At 42.6% G+C, this 19705-nt stretch overlaps 1 protein-coding gene across 1 annotated transcript in view; it reads right to left on the bottom strand.

Annotated features, from left to right (window-relative positions):
• Positions 1-19705, bottom strand: part of SLC12A4 (solute carrier family 12 member 4) — a 533265-nt gene that overhangs the window by 114869 nt on the left and 398691 nt on the right. The window lies entirely within an intron of this gene.

Here is a 19705-nt window from a genome sequence, read left to right as displayed (position 1 = left end):
AAGACTATACAGTTCGGTTGTGAATTGTATATACGCAGACACAAGGCAAACGATTAAATGTAAAGCTCAAAACAGAAAAAGGCAGTAGTAAAACCAGAAACCTAAATTATCGAATAATATGTTCCCATGTTCTCACAATGAAAGAAATTGTGACTAGTCTGCAATAATAAAAATGCCTCTTACAGAACACACTGCACCAATCTCCTATCTTCTTAATTTAATTTTCAGTACCGATGTTTGGCCAACCCAGGCAAGATCCAGTCAGCAATTGCCAGTACAGTTTTCTACAATCATCTCACAATCTACATTCCATGCCATTGCCCAGCAGGTGTTGCTAAATTACGCGTTACAAATCTAAATACATCTTGCTAATCTAGTAATATACAAACATACCTCTCCACCTAATAACCTTTACAATAATGTACAGATATTCCCACAATGTATGCTTAATACTATAAAGTCCTATGAATATACATAACTATATATAATTTTCAGATGCAACTAAACATATCATTCTTATCCCAAAGAATATTCTTTCAAAAATCCAGGCTATTTTATTGTTCTTCTCATCCTCTTCCTCACACCAGACCCCCTCCTCTTCCTTCTTCATCTTCTTATCCATTTGGCTCTCTCTAGCTCTTTCTCAACCTTGCCACTGCGACTCATCTATTTTCTCACTTCCGCCTCACTACATTTGACTAGCCTCCTCATATTCCATCTCTTTCCATCCTCCAATTCTACACTGTACTTCTTCAAATTCACAATCTGTTTTGGCAAAGACCTTTAAGACTAACCCCTCCTTGTATTTCCCAACAAATTGGCCCGCACTTAATCCCCACACTTTTATTCACCACCTCTTGTTCCATTTTTTCCCTCCTTCACATACTCAAACTGTTTACTCTGCACTCCACTCAACAAATCCTTCAGATGTATTTTTTTTTTTCCGGTCTTTCCCATCCATCCCAGTGCAGCTTCAGCACATGGTTTCCCCTCTTAATAATCAAATAGTGCTCCTAGCATAGTAGAATGTGGGGTTGTATGATAACACCATAATGGTGTTTTTATTTCCTTTTTCCAGGCCAACCATTTTGCAAAGACAATGTTTTCACCAAGGACCCTATTGAATCTTTCTACTAAGCCATTTTGAAGTGGGTGCCCAACCGCTGTACTCACATGACTGACATCACAATGTGTCAAATACACCCCAAACGCATCTGATTTAAATTGGGAACCATTGCCCATGAACACCTTCCTTTTCCATACATCCACAAAAAAATCCATTATTGCCCAAAACTTTACTTCACACACCAAACTCACTGCGGGCCACTTAGAATAATACACCTTCACTATATTACATTTCTTCCCACATCCTTCAAATCTCCAACAATTTTTCACTTAACTAGCATAATTAACTTCTTACAATTCCATCCTGGCGTAACAATTCTGACCACTCATTCTTATAATTCACCAGCTATTCACACTTTCACCTAATTTTGACAATTCTTTACACAAACTTTTTATAAGCATACGCATTTCCCCATCTTTTGATATGAATTCCTTCCATTTGTTTTCCTGAAATAGCTATGACTTTCATATTGATTACATCTGCAACCATCCACTCTTCCTCTTCATTATCTTTTTGTATTGGCAATCTTGACAATCGTTATTCACATTGGACAGACCTAGTACATATTTTAGCGTAAACATATACTCTTGCAACCCATCAATCCACTTTGCAATCCTTGGATTAGCTCGTCCTGCACCTTTGGTGGTGAACAAATCAATACACAATTTGTGATAAATTTGTAATCCAAACTCTCTTCCACACACAAAATTACGAAAATGCGGATCCCCCACCAGCAAGCACGTGCTCCTTTTTCTATAGTTGAATAACTTCCTTCTGTCCCTTTTAATGTCCTTGAGGCGAACTTCACAACTCTCTCCTTTCCATTGCACACTTGCTTTAACACCACCACCAATCCATGCATACTTGCATGCATGAAAAGTATTGTGTGATCCTGTATATTGAAAGGTTTCAATTATACTGCATTTACAAGACTTCTCTTTATCTCTTAGAATACTTGTCCACTTATTTCTGACCTTTCTTCATTAACATCCCAAGAGGTTGGGCTTGATCTACAAAACCTTTGAAAAATGTAACGTAATACTCTGCCAAACCTAAAAAGGACCTCGATGGTCTTAATGAACTGGGCACAGCACTTTTTCTATAGCTTCCATCAATGTATTCTTAGGCTTTATTCCTTTGTGAGATCTAGTATGGCCCATATATTCCACACTTTGGCAAGCAAACGTACATTTTTTTTTTATTTTAACCTGGATTCCCACTTTTTCCAGTATTACACACATCTTCCTTAACTCATCATGCATCACTCTTTTCTGCCCGCACAAAGATATCATCTTGTTAAAATTTTACATTCTTCACTTCACCTAGTAAATTTTGCATCACACTCTGAAACACTGCCAAAGCGGACGCAAAGCCAGATAGCGTGGATACAAACCGGAGTGTTCTAAATTAAGTTAAATGTTAATCTAGGTGTATTAATACCCGATGGCAGCGCTGGCTAGACCCGGAGGTATCAGCGTGCTTTACATGAGGAGCATTAAGTTACAGGTTTCATAATTACATAGACAAGTATAGACATAGGAGAAAAGAAGAGACATGAGATTTCACAATAATGTGAGATTAATATCACATACACACGTCTTATGGGGAGTGACGAGGTAGAGAGGAATGGTAAATGGGGGTAGGGAATGCAGGCAGGAAAACACAACAGGGAGGCGAGGAAAACTATGTCTGGCTGGGTAGGTGCCGGCCGAGGGGTGAACCAGAGCCAAACTCCTCTATAGCTGCATATGACAGTTCCACCGGGCATTAGCCAAAGTTGCTCGGGCACCACAGCTTTACATGAGGATCAGCGAGTTACAGGTTACAAAATTGCATCAGTAACAGGAGCCAAGAATAAACGTAAGGAGAAAAACAGTGATTACACAGTAACAGGAGATATTAACGTATCAGCTGGAAATGGGAGGTAACCACAGGATCACGGATGGAGGAGGTGGCGGAGGGAAGGAAACACAATGGGGAGATGAAGAAAAACTTTGTCCAATGTCCAGCTGGGTAGGTGACGGCCGAGGGGGTGAACCAGAGCCAAACTCCTCTATAGCTGCCTAAAAAGCTCCACCGGATATCAACCATGTCGCTTAGTCTTCACGGTAAGTACAATATTCATGGTTCCCGCCAGGGGGGCCTCATCATAGCTCCATCAACGCACCTGTCCCGTTGTTACTGGGAAACCCTGAGCGTAATTCAAACATCAAGCGGTGCTTGCTCCGTGGCGCTTGTCCAGCTGGTTTCTGAAACCGTGCTGCAGCGTGTTCCATGCCTCCCTCAATAGTTCCTGTATTCCAGTGCGATCAAACAGTGAGGTGGGGATATGCTTGACAGGCTGACTGTCAAGGCAGGCTGTTTCTGGCATAATATGGTTGGATCTGAGTCTCAATGACCTGAGCCTCTCTAATCGTTAAAGCTGTGCACTCTTCATTAAGGCTAGGCATGCAGCAACATCAGGAAATGCGGGGGACCGGGCCTTTCATCAGCAGGCAATAGTAGATCACTGTTCTCAGGGCTCTTTCCCAGGCAGCCAACATCATAGAACCAGGCAGCCCCGATCTCCAGTGTTCAGGGCTCGCCCACTCTCAAGACCATCAGTTAAATCACCTGGTGAGTTTCTCCTGCTCTTGCCCTTTAACAAAGACTCAACGAGCGCTGCCTTCCCTCCGCCTACAGGACTCAATGCAGCAAATGCATTCTGTGATACGCACACAGTCTCAGGCTTGCGAACCCTCAGGAAGACATGGGGGGGGCAGCCGATGTAAAATGATGAAACAAGTGCAGCCTCTTGACCGCGTACACTCAAGTAGACCTGGAGGCAGGGGGTGTAGAAAGCAAAGTGGTCAGCGCTTTCACACGCCGGTAAAGTGGAAGGAAGAGAGCGGCAATTCACTTGGAACCGCTGCAATGTCAATAGGAGGAAATGGACGCTCGCGTGTCCACCAGCAAGCACCAGTATCTCCCTTGCTGATATCTCGATCCGCCGTCCCTCGAAGAGCGCAGACAAGCATCCCCCAGCACTCCTGCTGGCTGCCAACTCCCATTTACACCCTCCGATCCGGACCGCATCAGCGAGGCAGATTCTGAGCAAACCTGGGGTGCTTCGAACAAATCCGTCCAGTAAGACTCTCCCAATGGCCCTCGGTCAGGCCTCCAAGAAGGGGGATCCATGTCCTGTGATCCCCATAAAGGTAGATAGGGCTTAGAAACGGCATCCCCTGTACACCCAAGCCTCTCTCTCTGAAATGAGACGGGAGTAAAGGGTGGATGGGGGGACAAAACAGGGATATTTATTTACAAGTGATCCCAAGCCCCGGAGCCTCAGCAGGGAGCTCCAGTTCGTCGGCTATCTTGGCTTCTCTTGCACTTGATAGATCAAGCATTGAATATACCTTTCCCCCTTTTATACTTGCCAACACCACATTTATATTTGGTATGGAATGCCAGTCCACCCATATACAGTCATTTAGATCTCTTAAGTCCATGCACCTCCTGATAATTCCATTTAGGTTTGCATGCAATTGCAACTGGACTTAATCATTTTGATCATTCAATGAGTTTTATCACACCCATCTACAATAATCATGGCAATTCTGCCTTCTGCGCATCCTTCAACACTACAGGCATATTACTCACCTTAAGAGCTTTTGCAATCGCTCCCTCTTTTAATACTGTTTTTTGCGAACAAATTTCTTTAAGCATCCTAGTATATTCCCAAACAATTTTGGAAACTCACTCTTTCACATCACTGCATCCTTGTGAATTACTTATAACGCTTGTTCTGCAGCATTGGGATTTAATACTATATTTAATGTTCTCTGTTATCTCCAACCAAGTAAACCTCACCCCTTTTCTACCACACATAACTAACATGAAATCTCTCTTTTTTTTAAAGTCCAAGTCGTTTGGAAACCTCCGATTGTAGGTAGTTTACTTCCACCATACCCAACCAACTCTACTTTGGTTGTTACAATTCCTTTCTGCCAAATGTATACCAAGTTTCTTGGTCAATTAACGAATATGGCGAACATGAATCCGCCCATATTTGCACTAAGACTCGATTTACAGATACCATACATTTAAGAGGCCAATATTGTTCATGCTCTAGCATATTTACCCTGTTTTCACACACTCTTGTAACATTTCATTTTGGGACTCAATATATCACAACATCGGAACTTCAATATCTTCATCTGACGTACTTTATCTTCATTGGTGCCATCTTCATGTTGTACAAAATTCACTTTTTATATTCAATTTTCTTTTGGTCACATACCATAGAAAAATGCCCAATTCCATTACACCCGAAACATTTATCCTTTATTGCTGGACAATTACCAGATGGTGCAATATGTTTCCACTATAAGTCTCTTAACTCCATTGTTGAACTTACTAGACTAACTTTCCCCTTTTTGTACTTTTGTAAGTATCCATTTTATTCACCACTTGCCCTGTTGCTTTATCCAGCCCTTTCTTTTCCAGCTCCTTTTCATAACGAGAAGTATCCTCTATGCGTTGTGCCACTACACCAGCTTTTTCGAATGAAGGATCTTTCAAGCATAATACCTTTTCTTGTATCTACATGTTTCTTGTATGATTATTAATTGATGTCTTATTATTTCTTCATACAGCTCTCTGAAATTACATGAGACAGCTAGTGTCCAAAGTACACTTACATACTTATCAACGGAATCATTAGTTGCTTGTGCTCATGAAAAAAAACTGTGGTGCTCTACAACTACACTGAATTGCTTCCCATAAAGTGCCTCCAGCGTTTCCATTGCCGTATTATGGACAGCACTCTACTCACCTTCCTCATCAGATTCCCCTTCACCTTCTACATAGTTACTAACACATAGTAGTGTTTTAACGCAGTCCTTCCTTCTAACCCTCAACTATGCTTTAGCAGAGCCAATTTCCCCTTTGCAACGACGAAGGCATCACTTAAAGCCTCTAAATACATTTCAAAGGCTTCTCGACAATTTCCAAAAGCAAAATTGGATCACCTAGAGCAGCTAGAAAAAAAGGTAGAGATGCAATAGATTAAATGACTAACACTTTAGGCCCCACAAATCATTATGAAAGTGAAAATAACACAACAAACTAATACAACAAATGTAGTCATTGTAGTCTCAAGAAAAACAATAAACTTACATAACAAATCTAGTCACTGATGTCTGTACATATTGTAGCTCACATGGGCGTTGAAACAATTCTCATGCAGGTTAGCATACTAGTGCTCAATGGTTTATGACAGACTTTGATAGGCCACCAAGATCACTTGCAGCACTAGCAGGACTTCCTAAACATTTATCACTTTACCACTTACCAGCCACAGCATGGACACACTGCATATTGCTGCCATGGTAATATACAATTTGCTTATTACTTTTTTCTATGGATTTCACAGTATTAACTACTTCACAGTTGTATTCTCACCAGCCCGTTCTGGCCTCAGCGCAATCCCGCAGTTAAAAAAAAATCACTTGGTTTTTGCATAATGCAGCACTATGTGTTACTAAATACTGAGGGCACAGAACTAATGTTAACTCAATGAGCCTCTCAACGTGTACGTGTCACCACTATGCCGAGAACAGATGCCACCCAGGATATGTCGTAAATTCTCGTGGTGTGCGTGTCACCATTACAACAGCAAATGCGGACTTTGTCGTGAGATATCACATGAATCACAACCGCTAAGGCACGAGCACACCGAAACTTCATACACTGCTTCAACATGTCTCGCTGTTCTTGAGCACCTGACTCCACGTGCTGCCTCAAAACACTGCACACACCTAACTCCATGCGCTGCTTCAACAAGTCTCGCAATTTAAAAAAAAACAAAAAAAATACATATATTGGGGTACAACAGTTTTCGTTTAACTCCACAATGCCTCAGCTACAGTTCATACTTGCCCAACTGGCCGCCAACTTCAACACACAATCCAGTCCGTTTCCCTGATGTTAAGGTCCTCTGAGAACACCAACTTTATCAGCTTTCCATTCCACCTACTTGCCCATCAAACATCACTTAGGGTTGGTAAAAGAAGGGGTTCATCCCATCATCGTTGCCATTTGAAAGAACTCACTGCACCAATGTCCTTCTTTCTTCATTTAAGTTGCAATATAGATGTACGACCAACTGTGGCAAGATCCAGTCAGCAACTGCCAGAACATTTCTACATAATCATCTCACATTCTACATTTCATGCCATTACCCAGCAAGTGTTGCTAGGTTACGTATTGCATACCTAAATGCATCTTGCTAATGAACTAATTTACAACAGCTTTCACTATCATGTGCGCGTTGAGTGTCTTCATGCGGGTGAACCAGTAATAGTCAATTAAGAGGGAGGCAAACATCAGTAAAGTGGCTAAACACAGAAAACGGAGCAAAGCGAAAAATAGAAAATCAGAAAAGGAAAAACTGAAAGGAAAACAGGAATAGTATAAAAAAAAAGAATGAAATCAAGGGGAAAATCAAAGCAGAATGAGGACCAAAAGTAACAAATTGAAATAAAAATAAGTGGCCAGGGGAAGAAATTGAAGAGGAACAGCCCAACAAAATTACCAAAAAGAATGGTAGAAGTGATAAACAGTAAAAAACATCGATAGACAAGGGTAGCTAAACGATAACAAGAGACCATAAAGATAAATGAATGAGTAAATAAAAAGGACAGAAAAAGACAAATTAACAAAAAGAAATAGTAACAAGATCCAAAAAAGACAATAAAAAAACAAACACAAATAAAATGATAACAAAAGGATGAAAAGGGCAAAGAAATAAGACCTTGAAAGTAAAAGAGACAAAGATCAAAATTGGAATTAAAGATAAAAGGATGAAAATAGAAAAAAATTCAAACTGAAAAAAATTGAGCTAAACAGAAAAAAAGGAGAATGCAAAAGGAAAAAAGTGAACAAAGAATATTGATTGGTCGTAGTAGTTGCACAGAAAAGAGATTCCATTGAGACATGATTTAGGTTAAAAGATCCAGAAATTGTTTTCCATGTCTGCTTTGTGACTTTTGAAGCATTTCTGAAGTATCACTGAGGAAAGAAACTTTGAAAAACGTGTTCCTAGATATACAATGCCAGCTGCACTATGTGTTTCCATGGTATACTCTGCGGATTTGGCACATGCTTCCAATTGCTCTTCCAAAGATGAGCTTAGCTTTGCCTTGAATAGCGACGAGTCGATACCCTCTGCTTTCAAAGATGTATATCTAGATCGTTGGAGGTTTTCCCACTTGTCTGTGAGAGTTTATTTATTGTTATTTAGAAGTGGGAAATAATAAATCGCCATCCATGTGTTGAGGATGTATTAGTTCGATCATACTCCGACTATAGCACATGAAAGTGTGGTGGAAGATTACTTTGTTCCTAGCGGTTTTAAAATGTCTTATAGAGTAAAATGAGACATATTATCCTCATTGGACACACAGTTTGAAACCCGGAGGTGTAGCTTTGGAAAAGCAAGGTCTTTCAGTTTTTTCAACTATGCTTTCAAGAGGAAGGAGTTACTATTTGTTGAGTGAGCTATGAGAAATAGGCTGCAATGGTAAACAGAGGGTTCATTGAAGCTACTTAGAAAGTAATACCCTTATACAAAGAATGAAAACACTGCAAGTGCAACCGGGTAAACCTCCCACTTACATAAAGTCAGTAAGTCAGTAAACATTGAGTTTTGTTGTAGAATCTGCAGCCTTTATTCAATGAATCAGTATGCATTTGTACAGCGCTGCTATATACTCGTGAGGGTATCCAGGCACTAGGTTGTTTGGCTCTGTCGAAAATCCAGGTCTTGAGTCTCTTCCTGAATTCTGCCAGGGTGAGTGATGTCCGGAGGTGGAGGGTAAGGCTTTTCCAGGACTTGGCACCGAGGTAGGAGAAGGAATGGTGGTGTATGTGAAAGGGCAAGGGAGGCAGAGCGAAGGTCTCTGGAGGGTTGGTGGAAGTTTAGGAGGTGGTTGATGTACGCTGGCCCTTGGTTGTGGAGGGCTTTGCAGGTGTGTGTCAGCATCTTGATTTCGCAGCTTTTCTGTATGGGGAGCCATTGGCGGTTCTTCAGGTCAGGGTGATTTGGGTCCATTAGGGCAGTTTGAGAAGGAGTCTTGCCAGTGAATTCGGTATTGTCTGGAGTCTCTTCAGGAGTTGGGTAGTGGTTCCTGCATACAGTGTGCTGCCATAGTCCAGCAAGCTGGTGACTAGGGCATAAGCCATGGTTTTCCTCGTCCTGATGGGGAGCCATATGAAGAATCTTTGGAGCATGCGGACGGTGTGGAGGCAGGCAGAAGAGACTGCATTATTCTGTGGTTTCATGGTGAGTTTGCTGTCTAAGATGATGCTGAGTTAGTGGGCTTAGTCTGTGGGGATGGGCCCAGGAGTCGTTCCAGGTGTTGTTCCATGGGTAGGCGTTGTTCCCAAAGATCAGCACTTCGGTCTTGTCAGTGTTGTGCTTCAGACAGTTGGTCTTCGTCCAGTACGTGACACTCTTCATGCTGTTGTGGAAGTTTGACTTCGAGGTGGAGGGGTCTGCTGAGTGTGAGAGGATGAGCAGAGTGTCATCAGCGTAGGAAAGGATGTTGATGTCATGGTTTCAGGCGATATTGGCTAGAGGTGTCAAGTAGGTGTTAAAAAGGTTGGGGCTGAAAGGTGAGCCTTGGGGGATGCCGCAGATTGTGCTATTTAGTTCTGAGGTGAAGGGAGGTATACGGATTCTTGGAGTTTGTCCGGTGAGGTATGATGAGATCCATATGAGAGAGTCTCCCTGGATCCTGATGTGGTGCAGTCTCTTGAGAAGTGTGTGGTGGGATACAGTTTTGAATGCTGCGTAGAGGTCAAGGAGGATTAGTGTTGCAGATTCCCCCCTTGACTAGGAGGGTGTGGATGTCATCAGTGGCGGTAATCAGGGTGGGTTCAGTGCTGTGGTTGGTATTGAAGCCTGATTGAGACGTGTCAAGAAGGTTGTTTCTCTCCAAGTGTTCGGTAAGCCAACGGTTGATGGCTTTCTCTTGGGATTTGGTGGAAAAGGGACAAATGAGTTGGAGCGATACCTCTGGATTTCGCTGGGGTGGACTGAGGATTTTTTGAGCAGAGGTCTGATTTCTGTGTATTGCCATGCATCAGGGAAGGTGGCTTTGGAGATGGATGCATTGAGGATGGTAGTGAGTTGGTGTGTGGTGTTCTGTGTGGTGCACTGGGGTTCGAATGTTCCTGTAAATGGTGGACATCTTGTTATATAAATTGTTCGCTAGAGTTCCTGTGAAGGAAAGAACATGTTCTTGGTTGCCGTCAGGCAGGAGAACTCCCTGAAAATTCTGAAGAGCTCCTTGGTGTGGTTGGCGCATGGTTTGATGCAGTTTTCTAGGGAGTCTTTTTTGTGTTTTTAATATGTCAGTGGTATTTGTTGAAGGCCTGACTTGAAGGTGGCATGATCTATGGTGTCTCTGCTGGGGCGGCATCTTTTTTCGTTCGGTTTACAGCTGCATTCATTGTCCTGAGTTCTGGTGAGTTGGCTTGTTTGGTGGGTTTGCAGGTCTTGGCTGATATGATGGGGACGATTCAGTCGGCACAGTGGGTGATCAAGGTGGTGAAGTTCTTGACCGCCTGTTCTAGGTTGGTTGCGGGGTCGGGCTCGGCGGTATTGAAGGCTTCTGTCCATTGGGTTTCCGCCACTTTGCTCCAACGGCAGAAAGAGGAGCTGGGAGGCCTGGTTATCCTGTGATGGTGAAGTAGATGATGGTGTGGTGAGTCCAGGTGACACAGTCGTTGGCCTTGAAGATCAGGTCCAGTGTGTGTCCTGCACTGTGTAGGTTCAGTGACCAGCTGGGTGAGCCTGATGTTCCACATGCATTCCAGGAGGTTAGCAGAGTTGTAATCTGTGGGTTAGACGAGGTGGAAGTTGAGGTCGCAGAGGAAGCTGTTTTTGGACTAGATATCTAGTAAAGCAGTGAAGTTGGTGCTGGCATTGCAGAAGTCGGTGCTGGCATTGCAGAAGCCGGGTGTGGTCCTGGGGCTCTGTATGCAAGGGTGCCTATGCCGTTGGTGTGAAATTGGAAGTTCAGGTATTCCTTATCCGGTGTGGTGTCATCTTTGTTGTTGATGCAGTGGATAGTTTCTTTGTGGATGATCGGGAGGTCTCCTTTGTGTTTGTTGATGCGGTTGCGATGTGTCATCTTGTAGCCATTGCGGTGGGGATGTCGGGGGTAGAGGAGGGGTTGAGCCAACTCTGTGATGAAGTTCGCATCGGGGATGAGGGTGGTGATGGTTTCCCAGATTTCGGTGGCGTGTTTGCAGAAAGATCATGTGTATTCACAAAGCTTGCTAGTTTACTCTGAGATTAGTTGGTTCTTATTCCTCTTATGTTTACTACATCTTTTTGAATCACAATGTTTTGTCAGTAACCATGTTTTACCTAAGAAGTACAGCACAATACTCATAGAAGATAAACAGTGAACCAGTCAGGATGTTCAGGTCTCAACCACATTGAACACAAGAGTGTGGCACAGCTACTCATAGATAAAGTTTTGGGAATCAGACCCTGGGATTTCTTTAAGCTTGACAAAATTTGATTTTGGGCTCTGCACACTCGGCCTGAGGGAGCCCATTTCTGTGCAGTCACAACTTTGAAGAAGATGTTTTGGCACAAACAAAATACACACTATTAGGAAGAGCTGGTGTTATTTGATTAGGATGGGCATGACATTGGGCATGGATTGGTGTGGCTCACTGGTTAGAGGCGGCAGACCCGGGAGCCGAAGTCGGCCGGGACCAGGGTTCAATTCCCGACGCTGCAGGGTCGTGGACTTTGGTCAGCGGACTCGATAATTCTCGCTTCGGTGCCTACTCTAATTCAGGGGTCCCACTCGGCAACTCTGGGCATCAGCTTGCCTAATCTCCACAACGGCACCTCCAATGCCGGGGATGCTTGGCTTCACCATGGGGACTCCCAGCAGGGACCATCCCACAGGGAAAGCCAGGACGGGTTCCCCAGCGTTACACAGCGCCAGGAAACCTCCGGGTAACAGTGCGCTTTACAAGCTCAAACATAATAATAATAATAATGACATGGAATAGGTTTTTTCCTGCATTTGCCAGTGTCTTTTAGATAGTTTGTGGAGCACCTGGTATACATTCTAGTTATGTTAAATGCACAGGAGTTAGGAATATGGCTTAAAAATTTGATACAAGAGATATATTTGACTTCATGCAGGAGGTTCACATGGCAGCATTCTGTTTTAATAGGTTGAGTGATGTGTGCTGATTTGCTATATTTGAGGTACAAGGCGGACAATCTAATGTGGAAGAGAGCAGCAGAACATGAGGTATTGAGATTCATCTCAAATATGTTGTTGGAATGATTCTGGAACAAGCAAAATAATAAGACAAAGGAAAAGGTTTATACAGAGATTAACTGATTCATCATCTCAATGAATTATCTACAGATAATTTAAAGTGTGGTTGTTTCGCACTAAGAAGTATGGAACAGTTGGTCCTGTTTGAGTACAATGAAAAATGTATTTTCTTGACCGGTTAGCCAAAAACGTCAGGCCACTAACAAAAGCTTCTTCACCATTAAGAGCCATCACAAATGTCTGGCCCTTCTGGATTTATTTTCCTTGGCCAACGAAATCAATAACTTTTCATTTGGTGAAATCTTTAGTTATTCATAATTGATTTTTCATTGGTGTTTGAAATGTGCTATACATATTGCCTTGCTGATGCTCAAAGTGTTTTTATGGGATCCCCAATAGTTGGTCTTTGCCCATGTTGGGTGAATTTCAACTCCCTAATACATAGAGGAGTTGGGTGCATGTAAGAAATGATTAACAGGGATAATGAATGACGATCAATTATCTGTGTGTAAGGCTGTGTTTGCAGTGAAATCTTGTGTCACATCTGATGGGGTTGAGAATGGCTTCTGATCGAATTTCTAGGGTGAACAGTTTCCACTAAAGAGAGTGGTCTTCAGTTCTTTACTTAATTATAGGTAGTTTGCTGTATCTTCCATTTGTTCTGTTATGTGATCTGAATATTTCGCTGGAGGCCCCCACAGTAGATGCCTATGATTTTAAAAATGGCATTGTAGCTTTAAATTTCAAAAACAAAAAAATAATACATATGGCTGAATTGCACTCAAAAGCTGTATTTTACTGTACTTTTATGCATTGTAATTGATGTGAAATAAAATTTTCTTGACTGACTGGCTGGATATGGTCTTTATTCCATAAAGACTCCAAGTAAAGCTATTAATATAGGAGATAATTCCATATGTTTGGGCATACCATTCTGGGGTCACTCTCTTCGTTACTAATCCTTAACGTCAAAAGCCCCTGTGGGTCTGGGAACCCAATCTAAGCAGAAGTTCAAGAAATTTGAACTAGAAACTTTGGCTCTATTTAATATCAGTGGTCTGCCTGGTCTGAATAAGATTGTGATGTTTGCAACAGAAACAATATGCCCAAAATAAGCTATTTTAGCTTTCTAATTTAAAATTAGAAAGTGATGAGGGTGCTATTCACATGAGCTGTGCTCCCCCAGCAATGAAGCATAAAAGCAAAGAAGCTCTATTTCCAAGACGACATAATCCAAACTCCTGATACGTTAAAAATAACTTTTTTATATCATTGTTGAGTTGCAGTCAGCCAGAGTTAGTAAACCCACTTTCTTGCCCTGACTCCAAATCCATGAAGAGTTTTGGAAAGAATTTAAAAAATTCATACCAATATCACCTCACGTGTCCCAGTTTCTGAAAAGTGCAATAGAGATCATACACCATCTGCAATAATCTGTGTTAATCATGAAATCTCAGTTAATGGATATTATAATAGGACATCTTTCTGGGGGCACCTAGCGGTAAAATCATTGCCTCTCGCTCTCCTGTTATCATCGTGGACACTTGACATCACTTATAACGTTTTATGATCCTAGCTGATAATTTATTCAGCAATGCAGATAATGACCCATAGGCGGCTAGAACCGGCAAAGATAACCAACCCGCCCCTGTAACTACATTTCCCATGATCCTGAATACGTTGCACGGGCAGAGCGCGCCTCGTCAGGACGCTGATGGTGTGGTCACGTGGGTCGTGGAACTCTGTAGATGACTTTTAGAACCTTTCACCGACACCGCGCCTATCAACTGCGTGGTGTCCCGGATTGCAGGCTATCAGGAGACGGTGTAGATAGGGAACAGTAAGGAGGGGGCTCAAGGGGTGAATACATGGGCAGCATTCAACAGAAGGGACCCAATGGCGGCACCTGAGCGCTCGATACATGGAGGGCGCATTAGACCTTTTGGTGTGCCTCGGGATACGGGAGAACAAAAGGAAACCTCTCCACCCGTATTACTGTATTACAGGTTGTGTTCTCTGGCGACCTCCCTGCCGGACACCAGTTCGGGTTTATGGATCTCATAAACTCGGTGAGTAAGCAATACGGGAGAACACATGAATGAGGATTTTGACAGGCAATTTATTTATGATGCGCGGTATAAGTGTGTGGGCGGGCTCTCTTGCACATAAAGGGGGGTCCAGAAGATGCTTGGATGCATACAGTGGTAATGATGTTGAAAACCTTGAGGCAATGGACGAACAGTTGTGTTCGCTTCATATACCCAGGGGGGCATGTCCCAGTAATGGGCAGCGAACCATGAGCAGGTGCTTGGGCACATTGCCTAACCAGTAATCATTTGACGTAGGCTTATTTTAAGGAGGTTTGATAATAGTAGAGGGACAGGAAGAGAGTGGAAAACTAATTGGTTGTTTCTATCATCTCCTCTCGTGCTCCTGCAATGAATGTATTCCCGCACTACAGGGATCAGTCTCCACACATAACTTAGGAAGGGTACGGATCTAGTGGACCTGCCTGTTCCATGGGATCCATAGTCCGAATTACGGGAGGACCCAGAGTGGCACTGATTGCGACGGTCCTGAAGAAGACCGGAGTGACCTATAGAGGCACACAAGAAGCGGTCGAAACATGTTGACTCTAGCAGTGGTAGGAGGGAAACCTTGAGATTCCTCATTTTCTCCTTAAGGCATTTCCCATCCTTTTCTTATTTTTAATCCTGATAGGGGTACCAAGGAAAGTTTAATAAAGATACTTGTTTGGTTGGCACCCCTAATCAGTTTTAAGCACTTCCCTTGAACTGCACTTTTGGTCGCACTTTCAGTTTTGGTCACTGGGTGTTTGCACGGCTCTCACTGCAATTCATGTTATGTGTTGTATTATGTTGAACTACTCTCGTTGTACGTCTTGTTAAGTGGAATTTATTATTTTTCCCCCTCCCTTATGCTCCGCCCTGAGTGTGGCTACACCAGGGCGTATTGTAAGCAGGCCCAATGATGAAGCATGTCACATACTTCGGTATGTGAGTGAGGGCAGTTTTTCCAAACAGAGCAATTTGCCTGATTGGGGTGTTTGTGTTTAGTTTGTGTGGTCTACTCTATACACCCCCTGTGTGTGTACACCTGTTATATCAGACCTCAGAATTTCTTGGATGTGGACATCTGAGTGCCCATTTCATTGTGATATACAATAGGTCTAAAAAATCCTCCTTCCGCACTTGCTGTGGAAATCTGATTTTTCACAACACAGGAAATTTGATGCATTGACGCGAAGCCACGCAAGGTCTCAAATGCATCGGAGTAGGAGTTGGGGACGGTGCATCGCAGTCATCAGTCAAGCTGTGTCTAAAACTCGTGCAGCAGTGTGCATTGGCAAAGTCGGGCTGAGCTGTAAATCAAGGTCTATGAGCCGGACAGGCAGAATGCGGTTTCAATGGCATTGATGCAGACAGCGGCAATGCATCAATAGCACATAGAAATGAGTTGGTTCGAATCAACACTTCAGTGTCGATGCGTTTGTTTCTTGGATTACAAACAAGCCTTTGGAGAACCTTTACAGATGCAAGTCCAGTCCTCTTGCTCAAAGGCAAGAAGCAGTAGGCCAAGACAGCAAAGTGAGTGCCTCCTGGCAACACAACAGATCTTCATCCTGGTAGAATATCATCAGTTCCATAAGTGTTCTGAGTATATGGTGTCAGAGGTTCAATTCTTTGTAGTGCTACTGCTCTGGCTTCAGACTCCCTACAAGGGGGTATGCAACAGTTTGTGTGGGGGCAGGCATAGCCCTATTCAGGTGTAAGTATCAGCTCCTCCCTCTCACTCTAGCTGAGCTGGTGATGGGACATCAGGATGTTAGTGGCACCCCTTAAGTTCCCTTTCTGTGTGACAGCCTAGAGGGAATACACAAAACCCAGTTGTCACCCGACCCAGACATGTATTCCAGAGACAGACAGAGGCACATAATGGTGAGAGTACGAAAATGACAACAAAGTGGTATTTTCAGACCTGCAATTTAAAAACCAACTTCACTAAATATATATGTTTTTAAATTGTGAGCCCAGAGACACCAACGTTACTTTTCCTACTCTTTCCCCAATTGGAAGTTACACCTTTAAAAGGTTATAAGGCAGATCCAATGCTAACCTATGGAGAGATAGGTGTTGCAGTAGCAAAAAGCTAATTTCATCGTTTTTCACTCCCATGATATGTAAAACTTACAAATACATGTCCTATCTTTTAAATATACTTCACTCAGTCCATGGTCTGTCCAGTGCCTACTGAAGGGCTGACCGATGTGTAAAAAAGAGGAAGGTTTAGGCCTGACAAATAGGTTAACTTGTCAGGTCGAAGTGGTAGTTTAAAACTGTTGGCTACTCATGTGGGTGGTACAATCAGTGCTGCAGGCCAACTAGAAGCTTTTGATTTACCGGCCCTGGGAACTTGCAGTGCACTGTACTAAGGACTTATCAGTAAATCAAATATGCCAATCATGGAGAAATCAAATTCCATTACATTTTAGACACAGATCACAGGCCCTTTAGCACTGGTCAGCAGCAAAAAAAAAAGTGCACAGAGTTCTAAAGCCAGCAAAATGAAGTTCAGCACACAGTCAAAGACATGGGTCAGAAAGTCAGGGGAAACCTCGCCAAAAGACGCATTGTTTAACATTAGAGCAGTTATGTCATTCCATGGTTTTAGGCGACTAGAGCGGTCACGAGTTGTGCGTAATAAGGGAAGCAAGTAAGTAAGTAAATTTTATTTGCATAGTTAATTAAAACCGTTGCAACACAGATATAGATAGATAGATAGATAGATAGATAGATAGATAGATAGATAGATAGATAGATAGATAGATAGATAGATAGATAGATAGATAGATAGATAGATATATATTTCCCAAAAGATGCCCCGTAATTGAAGACGCACTCACAGTAGATGTGTTCTTCAAGAACTTTTATTTTCAAAACCGGCTTTTTTCTTCACAATAAATCTTGTAGCCTGACGTGTTTCAGAGCAGCTTGCTCCTTTCTCAAAGGCATGCTGGCAGTTCACGAAGCTTCACACCCTCTCTTCCCCTCTGCATATTTAAATAGTTAATTACCCTCCGGTGGGTTTCTTTTGAATTGCGCTGATGCTGCATGCTGGGATTTGAAGTATGTGCAAAGTTAATTCTCACCCTCCAGTGGGTTCCATGATTTCTGTCTCAATGACAGCATATTAAAACAGTTCTTTTAGCCCTCCAGTGGGCCTCAGGAATGAAATCCGGTTTATATTTCGAAACATCCACTGTGCTTTCCTTGCGCAATGAAAAGTTCAAAGCCTCAGCCCCATGTTTCCTTTGAATGGAGGTGCAGTCTTTCACAGCCTGGCTGCCGTGTATGTATTTCCCAAAAGATGCCCCGTAATTGAAGACGCACTCACAGTAGATGTGTTCTTCAAGAACTTTTATTTTCAAAACCGGCTTTTTACTTCCCAATAAATCTTGTAGCCTGACGCGTTTCAGAGCAGCTTGCTCCTTTCTCAAAGGCATGCTGGCAGTTCACGAAGCTTCACTTACCCTCTCTTCCCCCTGCATATTTAAATAGTTAATTACCCTCCGGTGGGTTTCTTTTGAATTGCGCTGATGCTGCATGCTGGGATTTGAAGTATGTGCAAAATTAATTCTCACCCTCCAGTGGGTTCCGTGATTTCTGCCTCAATGATAGCATATTAACTATTAACTATTTAAATATGCAGAGGGGAAGAGAGGGTGTGTGAAGCTTTGTGAACTGCCAGCATGCCTTTGAGAAAGGAGCAAGCTGCTCTGAAACGCGTCAGGCTACAAGATTTATTGGGAAGAAAAAAGCCGGTTTTAAAAATAAAAGTTCTTGAAGAACACATCTACTGTGAGTGCGTCTTCAATTACGGGGCATCTTTTGGGAAATATATATATATATATATATATTCAATAAAAGATCTGTCATGTACATGCATAAAACTTGTTCCTTCATAATGCTTACGTCTTTAAAACCATGCTAATAAAGCTTGCTAGTTTTTGAACAACTATAGCAGCATGATACCTTATCAGTTTTTGTCTCATGATTTATAGGTTCATTTCTTCAAAGCTGCCTTGCAAATTAGCTTATGCTTTTTCAGGCTGGGTTCTTGATGTTTCCATTTCTGGCATTTTGTTTCCGCACAGTCTCAGAAACTTTACTCCTCTGCAGTTCAATTGTGAATTGCTAGGTGCAAAGCATGCCACAGGGCTTGCCTCCTTGTTCCAATCCCTCGTAGGTTAAACAATTGTTTCAACAGTTTCTTTCTTTCTTTGAGGAGTTCTTTACAGGAGCATAGTAAATGCAGCAGGTCTTCCTGAGCTGTTCCACATAATCGGCACAAAGAGCCTGATTTATTCCATAGCCAAGGTGGAAAATGCTAGGTGCAGGGGAGCAGACCGAATCCTTATTTCATAAATGCATATTTTATATTTTTGTCATATCCCAGATTGAAATATGATTGAGCACCCGGCTTCATGTATGTATTCAAAGTCATCCATCCATGGGCTCTCTGTGAAAGTATGGCCTTATCCTCCAGCCATAACAGTAGTTTCATTATCTTCCACACTATTATTTTTTAATGATTAGGGTGGTTGTCGATGTTTCCCAAAGTTGATTTAGCCCCAATTGGTCTAAGCTGCTGCGAAGATATTTCACAGCTGGTAGTGTAGTGTGTGCTTGTAGCTCTTTCCCCAGCTGTTCATTTAACGTTCCCGAGGAGTTTTTTCACACTTTATCCCATGCAGTGATGAAGGCACCTTGACTGGCAATTGTTAGTTTGAAGACGCCAAACTCAGGTCTGATTTGTGCAGGTGAAGTATATTTCGGCAACCCGAAAATGACCCTGTATGCAGTTGTAACGGTGCTGTTGAGTATTTCCGCGTCCCTGCCTTTTTGTGCCTCGCTACCATAGGTTATTGTTGGTAGAAGTTTTGCACGAACCACCTCTGCAAGTGGCAGAATAGATGGGCCAGATAATTTAGAATTTAAGGTTTTAGGGAAGTTGGTATTATTAAACCTTTTTGCCATAGTCGGTTCTTCTGCACCAAGAAATGACCGCCAGAATCCAGTTTCACGCCAAGGTATTTGTATTCTGTTGTACCTTCTAATCTGGTCTCTCCCCAAAAGCAGGCTGCAGTTTGTCGCCTTCTATTCCGGATTATCATTGTTCTTTTTTTGTCCGGGTTGAT

Source organism: Lissotriton vulgaris, chromosome 12 (assembly GCF_964263255.1).
Source record: "Lissotriton vulgaris chromosome 12, aLisVul1.2, whole genome shotgun sequence".
Classification (NCBI taxonomy): Eukaryota; Metazoa; Chordata; class Amphibia; order Caudata; family Salamandridae; genus Lissotriton; species Lissotriton vulgaris.
This window is presented reverse-complemented; position numbering and strand designations above follow the sequence as displayed.